This window comes from Meriones unguiculatus, chromosome 18 (assembly GCF_030254825.1).
Source record: "Meriones unguiculatus strain TT.TT164.6M chromosome 18, Bangor_MerUng_6.1, whole genome shotgun sequence".
In the NCBI taxonomy this organism is placed as follows: Eukaryota; Metazoa; Chordata; class Mammalia; order Rodentia; family Muridae; genus Meriones; species Meriones unguiculatus.
In genome coordinates, this window is record NC_083365.1 from 44,452,499 (window position 1) to 44,466,176 (window position 13,678).

General features: G+C 38.0%; 1 protein-coding gene across 6 annotated transcripts in view; it reads right to left on the reverse strand.

Annotated features, from left to right (window-relative positions):
- Positions 1–13,678, reverse strand: part of Lrrc4c (leucine rich repeat containing 4C) — a 1,367,614-nt gene that overhangs the window by 1,117,107 nt on the left and 236,829 nt on the right. For all 6 annotated transcript variants that reach the window (XR_009587505.1, XM_060372132.1, XM_060372131.1 and 3 more), the window contains exon 2: positions 2,845–3,031. The gene's annotated coding sequence lies outside the window, so the exon portion shown is untranslated. The remainder of the gene's footprint in view (positions 1–2,844; positions 3,032–13,678) is intronic.

Below are 13,678 nucleotides of genomic sequence, written 5' to 3' on the forward strand. Positions count from 1 at the left end.
GATTGGCCTGCTCTTTGATCACCTCCCCCTGAGGGGGGAGCAGCCTTACCAGACCACAGAAGATGACAATGCAGCCACTCCTGATGTGATCTGATAGACTAAGATCAGAAGGAAGGACAGGAGGACCTTCCCTATCAGTGGACTTGGGGAGGGGCATTCGTGAAGAAGGCGGAGGGAGGGTGAGACTGGGAGGGGAGGAGGGAGGGGCTTATGGGGGGATACAAAGTGAATAAAGTGTAATTAATAAAAATAAAATTACATTTTAAAAAAGTCAAAGGATGGATCATCGGAGGAAAGTCAAATGGAATAGGGCCAATGGGAAAGAAAGAGGATCAGAGCAAGTTAGCAGAAGCCAAAATAGAAAGGAAGATTTCTAGTCACACTTTATCAAGAGCTGTGCCATCTTGAAATGCAGTCAGATGTGTATATGTTCTTATACAAAAAGGTGTACCTATGCTTAGGACTGTTGAACCTGATATAGCCTTAAAGGAATACCTACTTATTTACTTATTTGCCAAGGTTTTTTTTTTTTTTTTCCCTAGAAGAAAGATTACACACTGTGGGTTAAATTTCTGCCTGCCATGAAAAAGTAGACGTGTATTTGTGTGTGTGTGTGTGTGTGTGTGTGTGTGTGTGTGTAAGGGAAGTGACAGGACTTGTTTGCCTATCTCTACTCAGCATGCATGCAGATACTAAGCCATCTGTGGTTTCAGAGGTACAGATAGATCAATGGCGCTCTCCTACCTGCTTCTCTTGCCAAGCACTAGCTAGTCTGAGTTTTTGAAAACATCACAAAACAATCAGAAATTTTGGGTTCATCAAGGAGGATTGGAGGAAGTGATATTAAATCCAGTTTCAATAACACAGAAAAGTCACCATAAAGGACCCTAAATACATAGTCTGATTCAACTTTGATATCCATTAAGAGACAACTAGAGGGTCTTAAAAGCTTCCGTTAGAATCAACAAATATTGAAACCAAATCAAGGTTGATTCCATTTCTGACTGGCATACATTTCCTGTGTTTGTGAGGAAACTTTATGCATCATGAAATTAAAACAACTGTGATAATGTTTCATGAGTGCTTTTTCTATGCTAGGCACCATTCCTCATTCTTTATATGCATAGCTTTACTGTATTGATAATAAACTTATGAGGTCAGTGCTGTGATTGTTGTCCTTCTGACAACAATGAAAACAAAGGAGGAGATGAAGTAATATTTCAAGGACATTCGACTAGCAAATAAGTGTCCACGCTCTGCAAAGTAAATGTGTAAAAAAGGAATTTCACTGCTTTTCACCAATTAACTCACTCCTCTTTCTGCACCCACCCCAGATATATAGGAAGCACAATGGATGCTTTGTAAAACAAATCATGTTTTTCAAATGATTACTGATCTACGTAATGCATACGTGCATACCTGTCCACACATCTATGTGGACTTATAATCACATAATTAGAAACAACATTCTTTTGGGAAATACTACTCTTTTGTATGAGGACCATAGGATTTGGTGAGGCAAAACACAAAAGGTAATCACTTTTTCCATATTATATTTATCTCATTTAAAACATAAACAGTATGATATAAACATACATACTAATCATCTTGCTATACTACAAAAATTCAAAGAAACTAAGAGTCTTCACAGTAGATGTATCATGCCCTGTTTTGTAAGCATGGCTGCCTTTGGAATAACAGCTATTCTTTGAGCAATGTTCTGTCCAGTGGGGTAAAAATATGTATCACATCTATGAAACATAACCCTCTTTGACTTGCAAAGATAGTCCTACTGCTAAATTATAAATTATTTCTATTAGTTTGAGACATTTTATATTTATAAAGCATATGAATATATTAATTTCGATTGGGAGGTTTGTAAGGAATAAAATTATATTTGTGGTCTTTACAAACAGAGTACAAGATAACAAACCATACCAAGAGCATTGTAATCTATCTGGCACAGAGATAACTTCTGAAAGACATTGACATATGCAAGAGAAGTCAGAAATTCTGAAATTCAATTCATTTCTTTTGGGTTACCCTAGACTTCACCTCTCCCCACATCTCATTGTCAGCCCAGAGAATAAACTCATCAATCTCCCGGTCAACCACACATTGACTGAGACTTACCACAATCAAGTTAAAATTTACTTTCTGTTGGAGCAAAGAATACCATGGCAGTGAGATAAAGTGAAAGATGAGAGAACGGTCCCTGAATATTGAAAATGGTCAACTAAAAACGCAAGACAAAAAGTACACAACAGGAAAGCTATTTACCTTTGTGACGTTACCACATGAGCACATCGCTTCATTAAATACATATTGCAACTAGCATGTGATTGATGGCTCCAGACCATAATACTTCAGTGACAGCTCCACCATTGATTTGTTAAGTGACAGGCAAAGTTATTTTGGGGTCTGGAAACCCAGAAGGTTTGTCTTCCTGAGATACAGTGATCATCCTGCCCCAGAGTGCCAAATTATTTGGAAACTCAATATGTTATGGAAACTGTCTACTAAGCTGACTGTTTAAGTCAGGCATTCTGAGATGTTTATGGGGCAGACAAAAGCCCAAATCCAGCAATCTCTGAAACCAAACCACTGAGAACATTTATCACATTAAGGAGCTCTTATCACTTTTGAGGAACTAAGTTATAAATGCTAAGGCAAAGCATTTGCCTACATTTCAGAAATGAAACTTCAAAGTTTGGGACTCAACCTCTGACGTTTTCAGGAGTCCAGTGATCCTCTCAATGAGATAAGCCTTTGGCTTAGTTTTTGGGCCGCTCTTGGTCTGATGTTTAGTTGTCCACTTCAATTAGTATCAAGAAATCTGCTCACCTGATACTTCTTCCCTGTGGGTTATCCTCTCAAAAATACGCTGGTCCAGGCTAGTCTTTGTACACACATGCTATTCACTCTCGATTACTTGGCATTAGCTGGTCTTGGACAAGTTATTAATTCTCCTTGAGCCTCAGCATCCTCTTCATCAAATAGAGATAATGACAGTAAACACTTCATTTGGTTTCTGTGAGGATTAAATGAGATAATCTATGTCAAGTGTTTATCATAGCATCCACGAATACAGACATTTGAAACTGCTAGCTGTTGTTACAATTTAGGATTTAATAACAGGAGATCATGTTAGTATTATAAAAGAGATTTTTATCCTTTCTCAAAGCAAACTAAGCCAAACAAATTTACGGCTTGCACAAGAATCACCGAGAGCTGTTATTATTATTATTATTATTATTATTATTATTATTATTATTATTATCACATTGGCTTCAACTTCATTGTAGATAAGCACAACTTCATTGTGCTATATTTAATGATGAAATGATCTAGTCTTTAAGACCAGATACTGGAAAATCACCATGTAGAAGAAAGTTAGATTTTGCTTTAGAAGCAGACCCACCCTTACTTTTTTTCACACATCTGTTTCTGTGATTTAGAAAAGGAAAACAATCCAGGAGGTTGTAGGAGTAACAAGTTTTACACTAATACTGATTTTACTTCTCTGTGTATTCATTCACACATTAATCCATAAAGTAGTGGCTGTTCAACAATTGTACATTTCATGATATAGTACCATTTGGTGAGGCAAGAAGACAAATCAGGCCAACATTGAAAATTAAGAATTCTTTGTCTATATTACTCTCTAATGCTAGTGTCCAAGAAAAGAGGTAGCCACTCACAGGCTTCATGAGTGACAGAGACAGCCACAATGCTTGAAGCAATAATGTCTGGTAAAAATTGAGCCAACAAGACATTGTCATGTACGCTAAAGAATTGGATCTTTAGAGCTTATGTTGATCAAGGAAAGGGAGTGCCCTCTCCCAGCTACACTGGTTTGTAGGAAGATGATTTAGAATTTAGGCTACTACAAACACATAGCTAGTAGTTAATTCTTCTAATTGTGTAAGAGGAACTTTAACTTTTCAAGGCTCCTGATGTCCAAATCTGGCATAACCAGGTCTCTGTGTGCTACTCCAAAATACAACTGGAACTTGTACAATGAAGGTAACATACTGAATTCTTCTAATACAGTGCTTTCTTATTGATTCGGAGGTGTAAACTACCTGATGTTTTATTCTGCATGAATCGATGTACTGTTCACTTAAGATCATAGTATAGAAGCAGACACAAAAACTCCTAAATGAGATAAATGAATGTAGTTGGAAGACTTTATTTATTCATTTATTTATCTATTTATTTGTGTATTTACAGAAAATACATGTGCAATGTTTAGTGAGAATCATCTCTTCTTTTTGACTGGTAAAACTTTTGCTTTCTTAGAGGTATCGGACAGAAGTAAATATCACCGTTTCTCTGCTCACTAGAAGTGAAGTATCCACTAGTAAAGACTATGGCATTTTAATGTTTTTGAGAATTTCATACAGGTATACAATAACATAAGATAATATACATAATCATTTCCATTTCCAACTCTTGTATTCCACAATAATGTACCCTCTTAATTTTCTTAGATTTAATCTTCTTAAAAATTTTTGAAAACTTCTTTAAGCATTTCACATAAGCACTTCAGGTACATCACTCTTGTCCCTTCCTTCCTCAATGTCTTCCATGCCTCTGATATTTTTTCTAAATTAATAACATCATATTTAATTATTATTGCTATTCAAACACATAAACATACACACACACATACCACAAATATACAATTTATTGTATACATTAAACATTGCTCATATATACATGTGTCCACGGCTGACCACTTAGGAATGGACAGGCTATGAGTGAGCTTGCTCCCGGAAGCAACAGAACCTATCACTCTCAGCAGCCATTGACTCTGTAGGTACTCAGCTATGGGTATGACCTCATAGAATTTGTTCCATGATTTTACTTTTCTTATACATGGAACCTTATTATTGATATTTCATGGGTTTATATTGCTTTCTGTAAAGGACACTACATATTAGTAGATGCACCGGGACTCTGACTTTTGTAATCTTTCTGCTCTCTCCTCTGTGATATTTTTCTGAGCCTTAGTTATAGGAGTTGTGTTGCAGATGTATCAGTTGGGGTTACATAATCCCCAGTGGTCACTTATTCCTGAATTTTGGCTACTTGTGGATTCCTGTAAGAGTCCACAGCTTTTGCAAAGAAAAACTTCTTGGCTGAAGCTGGTGAGTCATACTTCTCTCTGAGTATAACACTAAATATTCAGAAAACAATTAGAAGTCACATTAGTTTAGGAAAATCATGGTGTAATTTGTGCTGACCATACAGGGCTTAGGGTCATATAGAACTTGGAAAACATACCAGCGGCCACACAGCATGACCCTATATCCTCAGCAGCTATCAAATGCTACTGAGGAACATTTGTAAGGTGGGTCTGGATGTCATCTCCCATATATGCAGAGGTTTGGGCAGCATTGACTTTGTGCTGCTGATCCTCAGAAAGGGTGAGGCACATCTTTATCCATGAGATCTACTGGCTCCATAATTATGATTCTCACCCTAGGGACTAATTTGAACATCGTAACATTGGGCTGGTAAGAATTTAATTTGGATCTTCTGTATATTTACCATGTAGTGGCACTGATGATAAAGCTGATATTTGAGTATTGAAAGAAATCAGCATTTCCTTTTCTATCCAAAACACAGACATAACAATTGATTCAATATCCCCCTCAAACCACAGTTGTTCTGTTCAGACATCATTTGAATCCAGTTGATCTTGGGCTAATTAACTAAATCTACATGTGTCCTTATACTTAGTATTTGATGCTAAAATAACCACCTCATTTATCTACTGGATGGATTAACTGAACTAATATCTGATATATAAGAGGTAATCAAAATTCTGTGTGGTTTATGTGACATTCAGCATAATACAGTAAAAATAATAATTTAAAGAGTTTTCATATCAGAACTTTTTTAACTCTTTTTTTAACTACCTAAGGTACCTGAAACACAAAAACAATCAAACAGAAAAAAAAAAAAAAAAAACAGCAGCAAAAATATTTAACGGAATACTGCCACAACTGGGAGAGTGTCTTATGACCTGTGCTCATAAAACAGCAGTCAGCTTGACACCTCTACTCAGAACAGGAGCATGGGGGTTACAGAAAAATATCACAGAAGAACATTTAATAAGTCACAGAAGTCCATCCTCAGTTCATGCCACTCAACTCAGGATGACACTGCTCGCCATGTGTCACTTAATGTGTGATCCTCTTGACAGGGCATAGAGAAGCCCTATTACTAGGCATGGCTGCTTGGAATTACAGCAGTGTTTTAATAATTTTACATCATTGTAGTGATAAAAATGTGTTCAACTGGGACTACAACTTCTATGTGATTTTTTTTAAAGCTGAAATATTGCTCTATTTCCCAAAAGCCTTGCCCAGCAACTATTACACATCTTCTTCCTTTGTGGACTTGTTGTGACTTTCTGAAATCAATGTGGTAGTTTGGAGCTGAAGGGAAGATTGCCCATAAACAGAAAGTCAGAAAATGAACATTGCACTGGAAACCAGTGTTTTCATTTCAAGAAAGGCTTAAGATAGCTCTCCAATTCCTCTGTCTAGACTCTTGATGAAGAAAAAAAACAGACCTTCCTTGAGGATAATCAAACTACTCAGAAGGGCAGACAGAGGGAGGGAACTAGGTGAAAGAGAGACCTACCGAGTCTCTCTATAAGAAGACCTACCAAGTAAATTTTCCTGGGCCCATAGGGGCTCACAGAGACTGAACCAACAACCACAAAGCATGCATGAGCTGAACCTAAGCCTCCTACACATCAGTAGCAGATGTACAGCTTGGTGATTATGTGGGTACCCTAACAATAGGAGTAGAGACTGTCTCTGACTCCATGGTCCATTTCAGATCTCTTCCCGCTACCTGGACTGCATTGTTTGACCTCAGTGGAAGAGGATGCACTTAGTTCTGCTGTGACATGATGTTCCAGGGTAGGTTGGTTACCCATGGGGGATCTCCTGTTTTCTGATTAGAAGGGGGTACGGGGGAAAGGGTTGTTTGAGGGTATGACTTGGAGAAGTGGAGGGAGGGGCATTCAATCAGGCTGGAAAGGTATTAAATAAATAAATTAATGGAAAAAAAAGAAAAGATAGACCAACAATGACAAGTAGGATGTCCAAGCCTATGCATGTGTTTTTTCTTTTCCCTCAAAGGAGAACATTGTTTCACACTTTCAATAGACAATTTTTAAGCTGAAAGGCATACACTTTACTGTCCTTTTCCTACATGCAGACGCTTATCACAGTCAATACTGAGAATTCAATTTTCTTCTTCAAATGTCAAAGCAACTAATTTTCCCTTGCATTGGAGTAGCTCTCCCATTTATGTTCTTGCTTTAACCTCTCGTCTTTGCTAGTGCCTTTATCTGTCAGTGTTACATCATTAGTTTTGTATTCTCCTTGACTGCTTTGCTACCAGCATTTTCTTTCTAAAATGCTCACAGCTCAAATATTTATCATTATAAGCACGTACACATTCATTCACACACACACACACACACACACACACACACACACACACACACACACAGGAGCACATGTATGTATGCATTCCCCAACCTATAAATTTATCCTTCCATTTATTTATAGCCACTGTCCTCTTTTCCTTTACAACCAGAAAACACAAAATAGTTCACTTTTTAAGTCTTCTGATTTCCAAGGTCTTTCTTGTTTTTATAAATGAGTGTGTGATTTTTCCTTGTCTCCTTCATCAGACAATTTACTGTAGGCATTTCCTTGATTGTTTGTTCCCTCTTACACTAATACAAAGCCTTCTCTTCTTTCTAGCTGCAGTGAAAGTTTCTCAATTACCTTATAACACTACACTCTAGGAGTGTGAATACTGATTATGCATTATGAGTGTGAGTATAGATTATGAATACTGATTCAAAATCTGAATAGTTTTTTGTCCTGTATGTAGGCTATGTGTGTGTTTGTGTATAATTATAAATGTATATAAAACTTTTTTCCTATATAAATGATGAGTTTGTATGTGTGAGTGTGTGTGATAGAGAGAAAGAGAAAGAGATCAAGAGTGTTCTTTGATTGCTGTCCATTTGACTCATGGGGTTATGATCTCTGAATTAAATACAGAGGACTCTAATTTGCTGGGACTGGATAGCATCTTGCTGCAGAGATCCCTCATACCTATTTTCCAGGTTCTAGAAACTCAACAAGGCTGTGTTACCCTCCTGAAATTTTCGTATATTCCAGGAATCTGAATTCTATTTCTCATGCTTAGGCAGCAAACACTTTGACCGTTAAAATATCTCCCTCAACCCCCCTATAATTTAAGTGATAAGATCTTTAACATTTTAAAATCTCAGTATCGACTCAGGGTCCTTTTTCTTTGTAATTTGGTTACTATATAACACATACCTATTTTCTCCAGGAACTGTGCCACATAGTTTGAGATTTTAATATACCCACAGAAAGTAGGGCATATTGCACATATATATTTTTTAAACTGTGTAGGTGGAGCCCAAGAAAATTGAATAATTAAAATGACACATTAAGTAAAAGGTATAAAATACCATATAAGCCTGGCTGCAATATATATTTTCCAAATTGTTAGTATAATTTCATTCCTGTTATATATACATTTATATAGCAATCACAAACAATACCTCTGTACTTCGAGATTTAACAGATATTTACTATTTACTCCATTAACCCCATGCTTTTTCTTCAAAACAAATATATTGGAAAGAAATAACAAACATTGTGACCTTCTTCTCATTTTGTGCCTTAACTCTTATGACCAAGCCTTTTACCCCTAATTCGTCACCATTCATTTCATTCACATATTTATCCAACTTTTAAATGGATCATCTTCTTTATTCTTCTTTCCCATTTTAGTCTAGAAAGTTCATATTTGTTTTTATTCATGTTTGAGTTTTCTTTACAAATTTTTAACATAAAATGTGTTTATCAACAAGTTTAATCTCTCCTAGCCAAATAGGACTTTAGATCATATATGCATTGCATTTCTATTACTACTCCATGCTAATTTATTATGTAAAATTCCTAGTCTAAAACAACCAAGATCATAATTGTACCTCTAATCATCCTGTGATAATTTTATTTTCTTATGTATTCATTGATCTAAACACTTTACAACTAGATCCCACTCTTCTCCTTCCTTTCCTCCCAGCACCACCCTCATACCCCTCCCCCTGTTCCCCCCTTTCTTAGAGAAGAGAAGGCCACCAAGGGTACCAACCCACCCTGGCACCTCAAGCCACATCAGGACTAAGACCATCCCATTGAGGCCAGGTAAGGCAGCCCAGCTAGGGGAAAGGAATATAAAGGCAGGCAACAGAGTCAGAGATACTCCCTACTCCCACTGGTAAGGGACCTGCATAATGACCAAGCTGTACTCATGCTACATACGTGTAGGGGGCTTTTGTCCAGCCCATGCATGCTTTTTGGTGGTGGTTCAGTCTCTGTGAGCCCCCATAGGCCCAGGTTAATTGACTCTATAGGGATTCTTGTGGTTCTTGTGCACTCCAAGTCCCTTAATTCTTCCTCCTACTCTTCACAAGACTCCCAAGCTTCAGCTACTGTGGGTCTGCATCTGTTTCTATCCACTGCAAGATGAAGCCTCTCAGAAGACAGTTATGCTAGGCTCCTGTCTGCAATCATAGCAGAGTATCATTAATAGTGTCAGGGGTTGGCTCTCTCCCAGGTGGTGGGTCTCAAGTTAGGTCAATCATATGTTGGCCATTCCTTGAATCTCTGCTTCATCTTTATCTATACATTTCTTGTATGTAGGACAAATTTTGATTCAAAGGTTTTATGCGTGAGTTGGTGACATCCTCCCTCCACTTGAAGCCCTACCTGGCTACAGGAGGTAGCCACTTCAGGCTGCATATGTCCTGCTTCTGGGAGCCTCAGCAAGGATCACCCCCATAGACTTAGAGACAGCACCCCCACTTACGTCTGTTTTCTCCCCAGGTACTCCTCTCTACTACCTGCTCTCTTCCCACATGATCTCCACCCCTGTTATCCTCCCTCTCCTGTCTCCCACCTGTTTTCTCCTCTTCTTCCATCTACTTCAGATGTCTTTTTAAAATGCTCTTCTCAGTGAAAATCAAGCGTCTTCCCCTGAGCTCTCTTGGGTGTCTTTAGGTCTGTGGATTGTAGCACGGTTATCTGATCAAAATGCCCCTGCGATTCCATCTTACACATCTCAGAATGCCTAAGATCAAAACCTCAAGTGACAGCACATTTTGGGGAGGGTGTGGAGCAAGAGAAGCACTCCTCCTTTGCTGTGAGGAGTGCAAACTTGAACAACCATGGTGGAAATTAATCTGGATGTTTCTCAGAAAATTAGGAATAAGTCTACCTTCAGATCCAGCTATGCCACTTCTGGGCATATATCCAAAATATGGTCCACCATACCAGAAGGACATTTGCCCAACTGTGTTAATAGCAGCCTTATTCAACTTAGATGTCCTTCAAGTGAAGAAGGATAAAGAAAATGTGGTACTCTTATATTTATGGTTGTGAGCCTAGCCTTTAACGGCTGAGCCATCTCTCCAGCCCAAATAGTAAGAGCTGGAGAGGACAGGGTCTCCACAAGGAGAGCAACAGAAGAAGAAAATTTGAACACAGGGAACTTCCCAGAGACTCATACTCTAACCAAGGACTATTCATGGAGATAACCCAGAACCCCTGCACAGATGTAGCCCAGGGCAGTTCAGAGTCCAATTGGGTTACATAGTAATGTGAAGAGGGACTGCCTCTGACATAATCTGATTGGCCTGCTCTTTGATCACCTCCCTCTGGGGGGGGGAGCAGCCTTACCAGGCCATAGTAGAGGACAATACAGCCACTTTTGATGTGAACTGACAGACTAAGATCAGAAAGGAGAGGAGAACCTCCCCTATTAGTGGACTTGGGGAGTGGCATGCAAGCATAGGGAGGAGGGAGGGTGGGATTGGGAGGGGAGGAGGGAGGGGCTTATGGGGGATGCAGAATGAATAAAGTGTAATTGATGAAAAAAAAAGAAAATGTGGTACATTTACACAACAGAATTCTACTCAACTATTAAAAACAAAGGCATCATGCAAATTTCAGACAAATGGATGGAACAAAATCCATCAATATGAGTGAGGTAGCTGAGACTCAGAAATACACACATGGTATGTATTCACTTCTAAGTGGACATTAGTCATAAGTAAAACGTAATAATTTCAAAGACCACAAATACAATGGGTTACTCACATATCTGTGGGGATATCCTCGGCACCGATTTATTATTATCATTATTATTATTTACACTTTATTAACTTTGTATCCCTCTGTAGCTCCCTCCTCTCTCCCCTCCCAATCCCTCCTTTCCTCCCCCTTCTCCATGCATGCCCCTCCCCTCCTTGATAAGGGAGGTCTTCTTTTCCTTCCTTCTGATCCTAGTCTATTAGGTCTCATCAGGAGTGGTTGCATTGTCTTCCTCTGCGGCCTGGTAAGGCTGCTCCCCACTCAGGGCGAGGTGATCAAAGAGCACACCAATGAGTTCATGTCAGAGGCAGTCCCTGTTCCCATTACTATGGAACCCACTTGGACACTGAACTGCCATGGGTTACATCTGTGCAGGGGTTCTAGTTCAACACCCATTTTATTTCTTCAGATGGAGATGTGAGCCTCCTTCTTTGGCTAAAGTTGATTCTCTGCCAAAGTTGCAGAGCTTCCATCCTTGTATGAGGACCTCAACTTAATGTTTGGAATTCTACATCCATTTTTCCACTTTGATTCACTCTTAAATTAGTTTGGCCTCACATGATACTCTCCAAATGGAGTATCATTTTCAAGCTAACCTTTACTGTTCTGTTACTGGGCTCTGTTCCCACAGTGGCTCTAGAGCATTTAGAACACCAGTGTTCATTCTTTTAATTGTTATGCTCTCCTATAATTCCTTGCTTTCAAGTTGTTTTTAGTTTGCCTGGACTCTGACATTTTATTTCAGTGAAATCAAGTGGACGCTCGTCTACATTGTTAGTGTATAAGGTGCTGCACCCGTGTCATCCTCAACACTAACATTCCCTTTCCCACACCAGTCTACGAACCATGCGATTGACCATTCTCCCTCTTTTTGCATTCCTAAAACAAGTCTTTATATTTTCCATAGCATATTAATTCATTTTTATATATAGTTTGGATGAAAGTCTGTTTAATTTAAACGTTGATTTAGAGGTAAAAATATAGATCCTACCTCCTACGTTTAAGACCACAGTTATAAACTCTTGGTACCTGTAAACATTATCTTCCTATGTTTCATCTTATTTCAAATCATACTTTAAAGAAATCAGCACAAACCCTTTACTTTAGGAAAAAAAATTGAGATTGAGTAGGAATGTTCATAGCATTCTGAGAGAACAAATGCCAAAAGCAAGAGTACAATTCAAATAGGAACAGTTAACAATCTTGTGAATTAGCTGCCTATTCAAATTTATTTTGTCACTGTTAATGCTTATTTCAGTGATTACTTCTGTCAATTGTAATACTCTTCACTTTAAGAGCTTATATTTGAGCTTCAGCAACTCTGTATATCAGAATATACAATCTTTCGGACAGTTGTCAAAACAGGTAATTACATTGACAAGGAACCTTGGAAATATCTATTAAAATGAAATAAATTGAATGTTCTTTCTTTATACATTTATTTAACAAATGGTTTAAAAAAGACATAGGATTTAATAGATATTTTAAGGGAATAAAAAGCTATCCCAGAAAGCTTTGTGCTCTTCCTAGAAAAGATAAGTCCTATGTTATGATAAACCAGAGGCGTTTCAGAGCAGTCATCTCTCAGATCTGAAAGATCAAAGGAAGAGTCAAAGGAAAGACAGCATGACATTTTTGGACTTTATAAATCTAAGCCTACATATAAATAATTATTTTAAATTAATTTTATAGATTAGAATATACCTTCACTATAGGGAAATTTGCACCATGAAGACAGGATTTTACATTCACTTTGAATCTAAGTAAGTTAATGTGCAAAATGAGTTATGTAAAGATCACATGTCTAGAAGAAAATACATGTTAATGTTAATTACTTCTGAATCAAGTGTGAGCAGGAGCAATACGAGATATTGTTACCCTAGCTCTATAAGTGTATCATAAACATATATATGTATACACACATGCAAAACTGAATATGAGATTTATTCTTTGAAGCTATTTAGATTTGACTATATTAGGGTGTTTGCTTATGACATATCTGTCTAATTCTAGTATCAATTTTAGACAACCATTGGGTAAAATCCATGAAATTTTATTTATGAATTCAACTCCTTGGATTAAGCAATAACCACAAACTCAAAAAGTATGAACTAGGGGAAGGGGATGAGGAGAAGAGGGAGGGAGTTGAGGGAGGGGGATTCAATAGGGATATATAATGAATAAATTGTGAAGAAAAAAAAAGTATGGGCATTCACAATTTGTATCTCTTTTTTTCCATTGTATGGTTTTGGCTTCTCAATCTTTCCTTGTAGGATATGCACTTTCCTGTGCAGCACAGCAGTATTAGACCTAGTCTAAGGGGAGTGAGTGAGCTACCCCTGAGGTCAGAGCAAAGGAGAGCTAGCCCTCTCACTCCTTTGCTGTGAGATGGCATGGGTGCTGGTGTGATCACCCCTCAATACCCACACCCACAGTAGTTAGGAGAA